Source organism: Somniosus microcephalus, unplaced genomic scaffold (genome assembly GCF_052327205.1).
Source record: "Somniosus microcephalus isolate GS21.2 unplaced genomic scaffold, FLI_Smic_1.0 unresolved_chr1, whole genome shotgun sequence".
NCBI classification, from domain to species: domain Eukaryota; kingdom Metazoa; phylum Chordata; class Chondrichthyes; order Squaliformes; family Somniosidae; genus Somniosus; species Somniosus microcephalus.
The window spans coordinates 28454894-28470768 of NW_028225179.1; the positions used below are offsets into that span (position 1 = coordinate 28454894).

A 15875-nucleotide genomic window follows, 5' to 3' on the forward strand; every position below is an offset into this window, starting at 1 on the left:
GACCCCTGGGTTAGAGAGAGGGGAAATCAGCCAGTGTTCCTGCTCCTGATCACTGCCCAGTGACCCCTGGGTTAGAGAGAGGGGAAATCCGCCAGGGTTCCTGCTCCTGATCACTGCCCAGTGACTCCTGGGTTAGAGAGAGAGGGAAATCAGCCAGGGTTCCTGCTCCTGATCACTGACCCCTGGGTTAGAGAGAGGGGCAATCAGCCAGGGTTCCTGCTCCTGATCACTGACCCCTGGGTTAGAGAGAGGGAAATCAGCCAGGGTTCCTGCTCCTGATCACTGTCCAGTGACCCCTGAGTTAGAGAGAGGGGAAATCAGCCAGGGTTCCTGCTCCTGATCACTGTCAAGTAACACCTGGGTTAGAGATAGAGGGGAAATCAGCCAGGGTTCATGCTCCCGATCTATGTCAAGTGACGCCTGGGTTATAGATAGAGGGGAAATCAGCAAGGGTTTGTGCTCCTGATCACTGTCCAGTGATCCCTGGGTTAGTGCGAGGGGAAATCAGCCAGGGGTCCTGCTCCTGATCACTGCCCAGTGATCCCTGGGTTAGTGAGAGGGGAAATCAGCCAGGGTTCCTGCTCCTGATCACTGCCCTGTGACCCCTGGGTTAGAGAGAGAAGGAAATCAGCCAGGGTTCCTGCTCCTGATCACAGCCCAGTGACCCCTGGTTAGAGAGAGAGGGAAATCAGTGAGGGTTCATGCTCCTGTTCACTGCCAAGTGACACCTGGGTTAGAGAGAGAAGGAAATCAGCCAGGGTTCCTGCTCCTGATCACAGCCCAGTGACCCCTGGTTAGAGAGAGAGGGAAATCAGTGAGGGTTCATGCTCCTGTTCACTGCCAAGTGACACCTGGGTTAGAGAGCGAGGGGAAATCAGCCTGGGTTCCTGCTCCTGATCACTGTCCAGTGACCCCTGTGTTAGAGAGAGAGGGGAAATCAGCCAGGGTTCCAGTTCCTGATCATTGCCCAGTGACCCCTGGGTTAGAGAGAGGGGAAATCAGCCAGGATTCATGCTCCTGATCACTGTCCAGTGACCCCTGGGTTACAGAGAGAGGGGAAATCAGCCAGGGTTCCTGCTCCTGATCACAGTCCAGTGACCCCTGGTTTAGAGAGACAGGTGATATCAGCCAGGGTTCCTGCTCCTGGTCACAGCCCAGTGACCCCTGGGTTAGAGAGAGAGGGGAAATCAGCCAGGGTTCATGCTCCTGATCACTATCCAGTGACCCCTGTGTTAGAGAGTGGGGAAATCAGCCAGGGTTCCTGCTCCTGATCATTGTCCAGTGACCCCTGGGTTAGAGAGAGACGGAAATCAGCCAGGGTTCCTGCTCCTGATCACTGCCCAGTGACTCCTGGGTTAGAGAGAGAGGGAAACCAGACAGGTTTCCTGCTCCTGATCACTGCCCAGTCACCCCTGGGTTAGAGATAAAGGGGAAATCAGCCAGGGTTCGTGCTCCCGGTCACTGCCCAGTGACCCCTGAGTTAGAGAGAGGGGAAATCAGCCAGGGTTCGTGCTCCTGATCACTGCCCAGTGACCCCTGGGTTAGAGAGAGGGGAAATCAGCCAGGGTTCCACCTCCTGATCACTGTCCAGTGACCCCTGGGTTAGAGAGAGGGGAAATCAGCTAGGGTTCCTGCTCCTGATCACTGTCCAGTGAGCCCTGGGTTAGAGAGAGGGGAAATCAGCCAGGATTCGTGCTCCTGATCACTGTCCAGTGACCCTGGGTTAGAGAGGGGGGAAATCGGCCCGGGTTCCAGCTCCTGATCACTATCCAGTGACCCCTGAGTTAGAGAGAGGGGGAACCAGCCAGGGTTCATGCTCCTGATCACTGCCCAGTGACCCCTTGTTTAGAGAGAGAGAGGGAAGTCAGCCAGGGTTCATGCTCCTGATCACAGTCCAGTGACCCCGGAGTTAGATCGAGGGGGAACCAGCCAGGGTTCCTGCTCGTGATCACTGTGCAGTGACACCTGGTTTAGAGAGAGAGGGGAATCAGCCAGGGTTCCTGCTCCTGATCACTGCCCAGTGACCCCTGGGTTAGAGAGAGGGGAAATCAGCCAGGGTTCCTGCTCCTGATCACTGCCCAGTGACCCCTGGTTTAGAGAGAGGGGGAAATCAGCCGGGGTTCCTGCTCCTGATCACATTCCAGTGACCCCTGGGTTAGAGAGACAGGTGAAATCAGCCAGGGTTCATGCTCCTGATCACTATCCAGTGACCCCTGGGCTAGAGAGAGGGGGAACCAGCCAGGGTTCCTGCTCGTGATCACTGTGCAGTGACACCTGGTTTAGAGAGAGAGGGGAATCAGCCAGGGTTCCTGCTCCTGATCATTGTCCAGTGACCCCTGGGTTAGAGAGAGGGGAAATCAGCCAGGGTTCCAGCTCGTGATCACTATCCAGTGACTCCTGAGTTAGATCGAGGGGGAACCAGCCAGGGTTCCTGCTCGTGATCACTGTGCAGTGACCCCTGGGTTAGAGAGAGATGGGAATCAGCCAGGGTTCCTGCTCCTGATCACTGCCCAGTGACCCCTGGGTTAGAGAGAGGGGGAATCAGCCAGGATTCCTGCTCCCTGTCCAGTGACCCCTGGGTTAGAGAGAGGGGAAATCAGCCCGGGTTCCAGCTCCTGATCACTATCCAGTGATCCCTGAGTTAGAGAGAGTGGGAACCAGCCAGGGTTCATACTCCTGATCATTGTCCAGTGACCCCTGGGTTAGAGAGAGGGGAGCTCAGCCAGGGTTCGTGCTCCTGATCACTGTCCAGTGAGCCCTGGGTTTGAGAGAGAGGTGAAATCTGCCAGGGTTCCTGCTCCTGATCACAGTCCAGTGACCCCTGGGTTAGAGAGAGAGGGGAGATCAGCCAGGGTTCACGCTCCTGATCACTATCTAGTGACCCCTGGGTTAGAGAGAGAGGGAAATCAGCCAGGGTTCACGCTCCTGATCACTATCCAGTGACCCCTGGGTTAGAGAGAGAGGGAAATCAGCCAGGGTTCCTGCTCCTGATCACTATCCAGTGACCCCTGGGTTAGAGAGAGAGGGAAATCAGCCAGGGTTCATGCTCCTGATCACTATCCAGTGACCCCTGGGTTAGTGAGTGGGGAAATCAGCCAGGGTTCCTGCTCCTGATCACTGCCCAGTGACCCCTGGGTTAGAGAGAGAGGGAAATCAGCCAGGGTTCATGCTCCTGATCACTGTCCAGTGACCCCTGGGTTAGAGAGAGGGGAAATCAGCCTGGGTTCCTGCTCCTGATCACTGCCCAGTGACCCCTGGGTTAGAGAGACATGTGAAATCAGCCAGGGTTCCTGCTCCTGATCACAGTCCAGTGACCCCTGTGTTAGAGAGAAACACACAGAAACACAGAAACCCCACAGTGCAGATAGAGGCCATTTCGGCCCATCGAGCCTGCACCGACACATAACCCACCCGATCCCCGTAACCCCATGTATTTAACCTCCCTAACACTAAGGGTCAATTTATCATAGCCAATCATCCTAACCCGCACATCGTTGGACTGTGGGAGGAAACCGGAGCACCCGGAGAAAACCCACGCAAACACGGGGAGAATGTGCAAACCCCACACAGACAGTCACCCGAGGCCGGATTCGAATCAGGATCCCTGGTGCTGTGAGGCAACAGTGCTATCCACTATGCCACCGTGCCGCCCGGAGAGAGGGGATTTCAGCCAGGGTTCATGCTCCTGATCACTGCCCAGTGACCCCTGGGTTAGAGAGAGAGGGAAATCAGCCAGGGTTCCTGCTCCTGATCACTATCCAGTGACCCCTTGGTTAGAGAGAGGTTAAATCAGCCAGGGTTCCTGCTCCTGATCACAGTCCAGTGACCCCTGGGTTAGAGAGAGAGGCGAAATCAGCCAGGGTTCCTGCTCCTGATCACAGTCCAGTGAGCCCTGGGTTAGAGAGAGAGGGGAAATCAGCCAGGGTTCATGCTCCTGATCACTGCCCAGTGACCTCTGGGTTACAGAGAGAGGGAAATCAGCCAGGGTTATTTAAATCATGTTGCGAGAAAGGGAAATAGTTTGTGCCCCAGTTTGTACCTCAGAGTCTGAGAGACGGAGGGAGCGGCAACAGAAAAAGAGGAAACAACATCTCCAAAAACTGATCCCAGCTCATCTCCAAGGCTGGGGATAGATAACCTCGCCGCCTTCTTAGGAAGTTTAACCACTTTATTCACTTTCTGATTGGAGCTCCGTTTGGAATTAGACTTTAGTTTGTCAGATGTTTAACGACAGCATTGAAGGGGGAAAGAGAAACTTGGAGCAACTTCTTCTGTCAAAGCTGCAGTGAGACTTGAAAGAATTTAAAGATTTTTAATGAACATTTCACCAAAAATGAGTGTAAGAAACACTTTCTCCCCCTAAGTTTCGAGCATGATTTTGGAAGAGACTGAAGCAAAAGCCAATTTTCCCCTCATCTAAACAAGTTTCAACCAGGTCTTGAAGTCCAAACGCTCTGAAATGGTTAAAATGTTTTCAAATTGAAATATATCAAGATTTGATTTTGAGTGATTGCCTGAAGTGAGTAGCTTTACACAAACATGCAATCATGGTGTTGAGGAGGGGGAAGGTAGGGGAGGATTTGTAGGAGTTACATATTACTTTTTAATGACTTTTTAAAAATATACCATTAAGACATTTAGGAAGAGAACCAAGAAAGGGGAAAAACACAAACCATTTTATAATGTCTGTCATTCGATAGTCCTAACAAGTCGCAGGAATAACGTAAATATAGATATCCTCTTATACATTTAGTGGAGTGTTAATTGAAGCAAGAGTTATGTAATGATGTATAAAAATTGCCGGAAGCTAATTTAGAAGAAACCACTCTTTGTTTATTGAGAGAGACACAGAAAATACTTTGATTAAAGTGATAACGTACACTTCGATTTGGTTTGAATGTTTGAAATAGGAGATTAAAATTTGTGAGTATAATGAAGTTTGTATCCTGCTTTTAATTGCGAAGTACCTAAAATAATTCAACACTCCTTGTGACAAGAGCAGGGATTAATATTGTGGAGAATGTTTGAGAGAAAAACATTAGAAGCAAAATTGGTAAATTATAAATCTTTATGTCAACATATCAGTAAACATTTGCAAGTCAGTCTGACTGGTTTTGCTGTCCAAGAAGAAAAACAATTGTTTTTTTCTGTTAAGTCATAGCTTTGCCTGCTTTTTGTTTATAATTCAGTGACACAAATTGTGTGTATATTTGTAAATTGTAAAGTAACAGCAATAAATCACATTTCTGTGACATTCTTTATGCCTTAAACGATTCAATTTGTGGCTCGGAATCTAGAAGCTTCTTTACCTGAAAGGTTTGAATGGTTAAAGTTGTTCTCAGCTATCAAAAGCTTTTTGCGACATTCCTGCATTGTGGAACAGTATGATGTCTTTGCAGAGACAGGAATCGCATGGTTGAATGGAGGTTTTTCTGATCTGTTGCATCCTGTGTAGATCAGAAACAGGTAAAGGTGTTCATAGTAAACAGCCCAAGGCAATGAAATGCTGAAAAATTGTCTGGCCAATGTCAGAGATTTCAAGCACAGGACATGTGGAATATACAAAACCCCATAGCCCTGCATCAATCCCAAACTAATCGCAATGCCCCGCTTACTCCCCTAGCCCTGTATCAATCTCAAACTAATGCCACTGCCCCGCTCTCTCCCGATAGCCCTGTATCAATCCCAAACTTTTCCCAATGCCTCGCTCTCTCCCGATAGGCCTGTATCAATCCCAAACTAATCCCACTGCCCCGATCTCTCCCGATAGCCCTGTATCAATCCCAAACTAATCCCACTGCCCTGCTTTCTCCCCATAGCCCTGTATCAATCCCAAACAAATCCCACTGCCCCGCTCTCTCCCCATAGCCCTGTATCAAACCCCAATGTAAGCCCACTGCCCTGCTTTCTCCCCATAGCCCTGTGTTATATCCAAACAAATCCCACTGCCCCGCTCTCCACATAGCCCTGTATCATTCTCCAAACTAATCCCACTGCCCCGCTCTCTATCCATAGCCCTGTATCAATCCCCAAACTAATCCCACTGCGCCGCTCTCTCTCGACAGCCCTGTATCAATCCCAAACTAATGCCACTGCCCCGCTCTCTCCAGATAGCCCTGTATCAATCCCAAACTTTTCCCAATGCCTCGCTCTCTCCCAATAGCCCTGTATCAATCCCAAACTAATACCACTGCCCCGCTCTCTCTCGACAGCCCTGTATCAATCCCAAACTAATCACACTGACCTGCTCTCTCCCCATAGCCCTGTATCAATCCCAAACTTTTCCCAATGCCTCGCTCTCTCCCGATAACCCTGTATCAATCCCGAATTAATCACACTGCCCCGATCTCTCCCAATAGCCCTGTATCAATCCCAAACTAATCCCACTGCCCCGCTCTACCCCATAGCCCTGTAACAATCCCAAAATAATCCAACTGCCCCGCTCTCTCCCCATAGACCTGTATCAATCCCAAACTAATCACACTGCCCCGCTCTCTCCCCAAAGCCCTGTATCAATCCAAACTAATCACACTGCCCCACTCTCACCCCATAGCCCTGTATCAATCCCAAAACTAATCCGCCTGCCCGCTCTCTCCCCATAGCCCTGTATCAATCCCCAAACTAATCACACTGCCCCGCTCTCTCCCCATAGCCCTGTATCAATCCCCAAAATAATCCCACTGCCCCGCTCACTCCACATAGCCCTGTATCAATCCGAAACTAATCCCACTGCCCCGCTCACTCCCGAGTGCCCTGTATAAATCCTAAACTAATCCCACTGTCCCGCTCTCTCCCGATAGCCCTGTATCAATCGCAAACTAATCCCAATGACCCGCTCTGTCCCCATAGCCCTGTATCAATGCCAAACTAATCACGCTGCCCCAGTTTCTCCCAATAGCCCTGTATCAATCCCAAACTATTCCCAATGCCTCGCTCTCTCCCGATTGCCCTGTATCAATCCCAAACTAATCACACTGCCCCACTGTCTCCCCATAGCCCTGTATCAATCCCAAACTAATCACACTGCCCCGCTCTCACCCCATAGCCCTGTATCAATCCCCAAACTAATCCCACTGCCCCACTCTCTCCCCAGAGCTCTGTATCAATCCCAAACTAATCACACTGCCCCACTGTCTCCCCATAGCCCTGTATCAATCCCAAACTAATGACACTGCCCCGCTCTCACCCCATAGCCCTGTATCAATCCCCAAACTAATCCCACTGCCCCACTTTCTCCACATAGCTCTGTATCAATCCCAAACTAATCCCACTGCCCTGCTCTCTCCCCATAGTCCTGTATCAATCCCAAACAAATAACACTGCCCCGCTCTCTCCCCATAGCCCTGTATCAATCCCAAACTAATCCCACTGCCCCGCTCTCTCCCCATAGCCCTGTATCAATCCCTAACTAATCACACTGCCCCAATCCCTCCCGATAGTCCTGTATCAATCCCAAACTATTCCCAATGCCCCGCTCTCTCCCGAAAGCCCTGTATCAATCTCAAACTAATCCCACTGCCCCGATCTCTCCTCATAGCCCTGTATCAATCCGAAACTAATCCCAATGCCCCGCTCTCTCCCCACAGCCCTGTTTCAATCCCCAAACTAATGTGGAAGTACAGTTTCTCATTTCGACATAAAATGGCTTCCTGAGCATAGAACGAAATCCATTTAAAATTTAAAATGGCCAACAGCATGATTCACTAATCATGTTTCAAGGGAACGAGATAATTTAGGAATGCTATATACATACTCCTTGTTTGTGATAAGCTTAACAAGGAGCCTCCTTTACGAAACAAACAGCCAAGGACATGATAAGGTAAACATCAGCCCACAGGCCCAGTTGGTACAGTGAGAGAACAGAGGGAACAGAGAGATCCCATAATAAAGGATTAGTTAATCTTATCCCAAGGTATTTCCGTTCATTATTCTAACGCAGCCCGGAATACGTTGTTTCAATAATTCGCAAGGTCTGTGCCTTTGTAATCAGTTATGATTCAATACTATGTCATGTGGCATAGAAAGCCTGTTTTGCTTCTGTACTGTATAAATATACTACAACTCCTGTATTACGTGGAAGAGGTCTGATGTAGCCCTTGTCTACACAAATCTTCCCTTGCAAGCAAATAAAGCCTGTTGTTAACGATACTTTGTGTTTAAGAGTCTTACTCGGGAGTCGAGACTTCGACAGTATAACTTGGAGGTTCCACCGAGATCGCTTGCTGCCTTTCGGTAAATCACGGACAAGGGCATCGTGAATCTCTAATGACAGATCTTGAATGGCCACAGTGATTTTTTCACATAAAAGAATTTCTCATTCGATATTATGTTGGTGTGGTCTGTTTCTTCCGACGGGAGTACTGCGATCTAGTTAAGACTCATGTTTTAGAGTTGAGTTGAATTCTGTAACATTTGCTTCTTTTATTGTTGACCACTGAAGGGAGGAGAATACTGACAACTCAAGTCTTTAAAGAAAAAGTATCGGGCAAAGAAGGCAAAAGGAAAGTCGACAGGGCTGAGTCGCAGACAGATAAGGTACCAAATTAAAACTGCAGTATCAAGGGTGGGTCCCTTGATCAAGGGTGGGTCCCTTGATCAAGGGTGGGTCCCTTGAGCTGGGGCTGAGTCCCGCGGCAGAAAGTATCGTTTGAGAATTGTCACTGTAATTTTTTAAGATCTGTATTATCAGGCTCAGGATTTTTCTCCGTTGAGATACCTTCTACGAGGGTTCAAGCCCCTCGCAATAAAGCATAAGGATTCTATATTGTTTTCCATTTTTGTTGACTATTGACAACATTAAGACAGAAAACTCTCACATAAAGTATAAGTTAAACGTTAAGGACTCAGCTTGTAGTGGCGTACAACGCAAACTGAGAATTGGCTATTTGTTTAGTTTAAAGTATAAGATAAATGTCTGAATATTTGGTCTGTTTGCCTGTTTGGGCAGCTGCATTGCTTATCTTTTCTTTGACGGTTGTTATTACTTGTTATTTTTCATCACTTGTGGTCCTTTGGACAGTCAGTAATAATCGTGAGGGGGTAAGGGGTGAAACTTGCGATCTAGAAGAAGAGAGCCTAGTTTAAAAAAAAAACACACCAAACAAACTAAGATGGGAGCTGCACAGAGCAAGATCCCAGAAAAGGGAACTCCCGCTTCTTATGTCTTTACCTACTATGGTCAGATATCCACAAATGATTTACCTAAGTGGGCTAGATGGACAAAGAAAGATAGACACCCTTTCCCCGTGGATGGTACATTCAATCTAGATAGAATCACGTGTCTAGAAAACTGCCTAGCAGGCAGAGACCCACGTAGAAGGGGTGCAAAATCAATAAATTGGTCTGCCTTCTCAGACTGGAAAAGGGAAGCAGAAAAACGTAAAGAGCGCAGCATATTAACTAGCAAAATTGAGAACAAAAATAAGAAGAGATCTAATGAATAAATTGACTAAACAAGAAGAGATTACACTAATGCCTTTAAGACAAATCCCGAAGCCCACCGCCCCTCCTTGTGAATATCCTCCCCTTCCCACGACTCATTCCAGTAATGACGAGGATGAGGGATGGTTCAGAAGACCAGCCCCGCCCCCTGACTACGAAGCACAACAACCAGCCGCACCAGCTGCTGAACCACCTGACCCCGGTGCTGCAAGGCAGGAGAACAGACCCAACACTAGGTCTGTGACTGCCAGTCAATCAAACCAAGGAGGAGCTGAACGAATTGGTGCTTTTCCATGCAGACGTTTCCCCAATGTCCACAATGTTGACGGAGCTCCAGTCGCTGTCCACCGCTCATGGACAGCTGGTGAGCTTAGGACAATAATTCATGAATTACCCGATCCCACAGAGAACTTAGAAAAGGCAATTAATGAACTCAAAAGTATCATTATCTGCCACCAGCCCACCATTGTGGATGTTGACCAGCTATTTAGAGCTTGGTTAAAAGATACCAAATACCGCCTTTTGACGGAAGGCGTAGGCCAGGATAGGTTTCAGCTTTTCGAAAACCATAGAACAAATCAAGGCTGGAATCCAGAAACCTTACCTGATGATGCATTCTGGACTGAATTGTACAGAATAATGCATGTCAAATTCCATAAAAAGGATGAATTGGACAAAGATAATTGAGACAACTCACAAAAGGGATGAAGACGTTGAGGATTATATGGAAATAATGGAAGCGGTTATGGGACAGCATTCGGGTATGACAAAAGAAAATGATCAAATCCCTTTAATTAATGCCCTTGTAAACGGCCTCAGAACAGAACTTAAGGAACCGTTGACTTTAGTTTGCCTTGACTGGAGACATAAACCCATTCCTGAATTGACACAAATCTTGAAAGGAATACAGGAAAGGAATAAAGATCAAAAGAATAAAGTTTCTTTGTTAATGGAGCAAGCAGCTTCTCCAGCCCCGACCACCCAGACTAATATTTACTACCAGGGTCAGAACAGGGGACGAGGTAGAGGATATAACAGAGGTAGATTCAGAGGCAGGGGTAGAGGTGGTGGTGGCAGGGGCCACTGGAACGGAGGAGGAAATACAAGCACATGTTTTAATTGTGGTCTGATTGACCACTGGAAAGCCAATTGCCCTTACCCAACACCGCACAATCAAGGTTGGGAAGGTACACCCAACAATATGAGTACCCAAGCCCAGCGTCACAATCGTCCGCAGGCAAATTTCACTACAGGGAATCCTTGGGAAACTCAAAATACGGGAGTGCAAAATTATTCAGCATGACGCAGAGACGCAGCCCCAGACGTTAACCACCTCCTGCAGTTACCCTTAGTGTCAGTAAATGCTAGAGAGGAGCCATATCTGTCTATACAAATGCAGGGCAAGAGCGTTCCCTTTCTCGTCGACACAGGAGCTACTAGTTCCATATTGACAAAGCAATATGCCAGAGGAACCCCGTGTACTGAACAGAATGTCTCATGTATAGGGCTCTCCGGATCTTCACAAACTATGACGTGGTCGCAACCACGAGAGATACAAGCAGATAATTCCCATGGCCAACATGTCTTTCTCCTATCAGAGGAAACCCCTATGAATCTCTTGGGAAGAGATTTGTTGTGCAAAATGCAAGCAACAATAATTTGCTCAGAGAAGGGATTACAGGTGTATATACCTACTGACAGATGCACCATGTATCCCTTACACGAATGCTCCCCTCAAGTTATCCCACGGGAGACAGAGCAACTGCTCGATCAGATCCCACCACAGGTATGGTCCAGTCACACAAATGAAGTTGGCAAAATGCTAACTGCTCAGCCATACAAGATCACATTAAAGCCAGCCGTTCGATTGCCCCGTAGACCGCAGTACCCGATCTCAGCAGCAGCTGAACAAGGAATTCAGCCTGTCATTAACTCTTTGTTGGAGCAAGGAATAATTGTCCCAACCCAGAGTCAATGCAACACTCCAATTTTTCCAGTAGAAAAGAAAGAAAGTGGAAGGTGGAGACTTGTGCAGGATCTTAGAGCAGTGAACGAATCAGTATTACCCGTTTATCCAGTTGTGCCAAATCCTGCCACTATCCTGACCAGTATTCCCTATCCACCAAGATTCGCAATTCCTGTTCGCATTTACATTCAAAGGAACACAGTACACTTGGACGAGACTCCCGCAGGGCTACACAGAAAGCCCCACAATTTTTTCACAAAGCCTGAAACGCGATTTAGAAGACATACACTTTACCGGAGGGTCCACGCTTATCCAATACATCGATGATTTGCTGATAGCTTCACCTGACGCACAGTCATGCCAGACTGACTCGCTTATCATGCTACGCACCCTAGCGGCAAAAGGACATAGGATATCACGTTCTAAGCTGCAGTTTGTGTCAGAGACAGTACAATATTTGGGACATGAACTTTGATGCAAGAAAGAATTAAAGCCATTTGTGAGGCACCCTTGCCTACTACTAAACAGCAATTGAAACATTTTCTCGGCATGTCAGGATACTGTAGGCAATGGATCATGGGATATTCAGATCTGGTACGCCCACTGCTAGATATCTCCGCACCCACAGGGGAAGATCCTCTCGTCTGGAGTAAAAAGGCAGAAGACGCCTTTGAAAATGTTAAACAAGCCCTTACATCAGCTCCAGCATTAGGGCTGCCAGACTATCAGAAACAGTTTAACCTTTTCGTCCATCATAAATCGGGTTTTGCTCAATCTGTCCTGACTCAATCCCACGGGGATAAACAGCGACCCTTAGCGTATTTCAGTACTCAATTAGATCCCGTTGCACGTGGGTTGCCTGGATGCCTGCCAATTCTAGCTGCTGCCTATTACGCTGTACAACAGGCTCAAGGCATCACGCTTAATCACCGAACTGTTTTGTTTGTACCACATTCAGTGGAAGTACTGTTATCAAAATACGCCACTCAGCATCTAACATCAGCCCGTAGCAGCAAATGTGAGGTTGAACTGTTATCCAACTCCAATCTCATAATTCAAAGATGTTCAGTTTTGAATCCAGCCACGCTGCTACCCACAGAAGAGGACGGTATCCCACACTGCTGTGACACGGTTACCCAGTTGGCTACTAAGCCCCGAACAGATTTATCTGGAACTCCTGTTTCTAATAGTGACTTGGTATTCTACGTAGATGGATCGGCCCTTAGGGATGATAAAGGATCACCTAGGGCTGGGTATGCCGTTTCTGATGATCATTCAGCTGTGGAAGCGCTCTCACTACCTCAATCATTTTCAGCGCAACAAGCAGAACTCTTCGCTCTTACCAGAGCTTGTATATTGGCTACTGATCAAACTGTTAACATTTATACCGACTCCAGGTATGCTTTTGGAGTTGCTCACGATTATAGACAGATCTGGAAATTAAGGGGATTTCTAACTTCCTCAGGATCAACTATTAAGAATGCCGAGCAAATCAATAATCTTTTAAAGGCTCTAGTGTGCCCCACTAAGATTTCAGTTATTAAATGTCAGGCTCATACAGGTAGTCAGGATCAGATATCCCTGGGTAACGAGCGATCAGATAGAGCTGCTAAATCAGCCGCTCTGTCAGATACAGGGCCACTGGTCTCAGCCTTTGTTTTGCGTCAACAGAAATCAGATAATGACCCACCTTCTATTAATGATGTTTTAGCCTTTCAGTCACAGGCTAACCCGGACGAAGTGTTAGCTTGGGCAAGGGATTTTTGCTTTAAAACGCCTGAAGGGGTATGGGTTCACCATGACGGCCGCATGGTGGCTCCAAAATCTTTACTTCCATGGATTGCCCGATGCGTTCATGTGTTCACGCATGCGGACAAAGGGGGGATGGCAGACTATATTAATCAAACATGGTATGCACCAGGTATTTCGGCAATTGCAAAACAAATCAGTGAAAGGTGCACCATTTGCCAGGAAATGAATCCAGGCAAGACAGAGAAGGTACAAGCTGCCTCCCACCCAAATCCACCAGGCCCTTTCGTACATTTACAAATGGATTTTATTGAATTACCTCCATGTTTAGGATTTAAGTATGTGTTAGTAATTATAGGTATGTTTTCAAGATGGGTTGAAGCTTTCCCATGTAAAAAGAATGATGCTTTCCCATGTAAAAAGAATGATGCTGTAACAGTAGCAAAGTGCTTGTTAAAAGAAGTCATACCCAGGTTTGGAATACCTATGCAGCTTTCAAGCGACAGAGGATCGCATTTCACTGGAGCAATTATAAAAGAACTATGTAAAGCTTTGCAGATTAACCAGCATTTTCACTGCAGTTATCATCCACAATCCGCAGGACTGGTGGAAAGACATAATGGAGTGCTGAAGAATAAACTTTCTAAACTTTGCAATGAAACTGGACTTAAATGGGTCGAACTATTACCCTTAGCATTGATGATAATGCGAGCAGCAACTAACAGGACAAATGGACTGTCTCCATATGAGATTGTTATGGGACGACCCCTAAGGCTGCCATTCTCAGCACCATTTACGGTGAAACAAATGGACATTCATAAAATGGACGAGACTATGCTAAACTATTGCATTGCATTAACTAAATGTATTTCCAGCTTTCACCAACAGGTAAAAGAAGCTCAAACGAGTCCAGCAGAGGGAAAGTGCCACGACTTGAAACCAGGAGATGACGTCTACGTGAAGGTTTTTAAAAGGAAGAACGGTCTACAACCACGCTTCGAAGGACCATATCAAGTGCTCCTGACTACAAACACAGCCGTAAAAGTCAAGGAAAGATCTTCCTGGATTCACGCATCCCACTGCAAGAAGGCACCGAATAGAGACAATTGAATTTTGAAAGACTCTAACAATGAAGATGTTACTTATATTTTGTATACTAATCAGACTACTGAGTCTAATATGCCAAGGAGATGGGGAAAGATCCCGAAAGAAACGAGAATTACACGTGAATACCTACCTGTATTGATGGTTGACCTTGTCTAAGATCGTCTTTCGTTTTTGTTTATTCTTAGTGTTTGGGCGTGTATTCTTGTAGGGGTTGAATTGTGTTTGATTTGATTTCAGGTTTATGTCTTTGTGAAGTTCTGCAGCTTATGTTAGCCTGCAGTGTTCGAATTTCCCTGCAGGCTAATATAAGCTGCAGAACTTCACAAAGACATAAACCTGAAATCAAATCAAACACAATTCAACCCCTACAAGAATACACGCCCAAACACTAAGAATAAACAAAAACGAAAGACGATCTTAGATAAGGCCAACCATCAGTACAGGTATATCTCGAGGGTGGTTCAAAACAGAAGTCGGTATCCTTGGCTAAAATCTAAATTTGGTATGAGGACCGAAAAAAAAAAGGGTTAATTTCAGTTATGTTGTCCTTGTAAGGACAAAAGGGAAGAATGTGGAAGTACAGTTTCTCACTTAGACACAAAATGGCTTCCTGGGCATAGACTAAAAACTTAAATGGCCGACAGCATGATTCACTAACCAGTCTCTAGGGGATGAGACAAGTTAGGAATGCTACATTCGTACTCCTTATCTATTATAAGCTTACAAAGAGCCTCATTCACCAAACAATTAGCCAAGGACATGATAAGGTAAACATCGGCCTACAGGTCCAGCTGGTATAGTGAGAGAACAGAAGGAACAGAGGGATCCCATAATAAAGGATTAGTTAATCTTATCCCGAGGTATTTCTGTTTGCTATTCTAACGCAGCCCGGAATACGCTGTTTCAATAATTCGCAAGGTCTGTGCCTTTGTAATCAGGTATGATTCCATACTATGTCATGTAGCATAGAAAGCTTGGTTTGTTTCTATACTGTATAAATATGAACAACTTCTTTATTTCTTTGAAGAGGTCTGATGTAGCCCTTGACTACACAACTCTTCCCTTGCAAGCAAATAAAGCCTGTCTTTAATGATACTTTGTGTTTAAAGAGTCTTACTTGGCAGTCGAGACTTCGACACCCCCAGTCTCTCTCTCTCTCTCTCTTCCCCCCAGTCTCTCTCTCTCACTCCCCCATCTCTCTCTCTTCCCCCCAGTCTCTCTCTCTCTCTCTTCCCCCCAGTCTCTCTCTCTGTCTTCCCCCCCAGTCTCTCCCTCCCCAGTCTCTCTCTCTCTCTCTCCCCCCGAGTCGCTCTCTCTCTCTCCCCCCGTCTCTCTCTCTCTCCCCCGTCTCTCTCTCTCTCCCCCCCATCTCTCTCTCTCTCTCTCTCTCCCCCCCCAGTGTCTCTCTCTCTCCCCCCAATCTCTCTCTCTCTCTCTCCCCCCCAGTCTCTCTCTCTCTCTCTCTTCCCCCAGTCTCTCTCTCTCTCTTCCCCCCCGGTCTCTCTCTCTCTCTTCCCCCCCCAGTCTCTCTCTCCCCCCCCACTCTCTCGCTCTGTCTTCCCCCCAGTCTCTCCCTCCCCAGTCCTCTCTCTCTCTCTCCCCCCGAGTCGCT

General features: G+C 47.2%; 1 long non-coding RNA gene across 2 annotated transcripts in view; it reads left to right on the top strand.

Annotated features, from left to right (window-relative positions):
* Positions 1-14522, top strand: part of LOC147094546 (uncharacterized) — a 47293-nt gene extending 32771 nt beyond the window's left edge. For both annotated transcript variants that reach the window (XR_015074745.1, XR_015074746.1), the window contains exons 2-3: positions 8441-8535; positions 14032-14522. This is a non-coding gene — a long non-coding RNA (uncharacterized LOC147094546). The remainder of the gene's footprint in view (positions 1-8440; positions 8536-14031) is intronic.
* The last annotated feature ends 1353 nt before the right edge of the window (positions 14523-15875 follow it).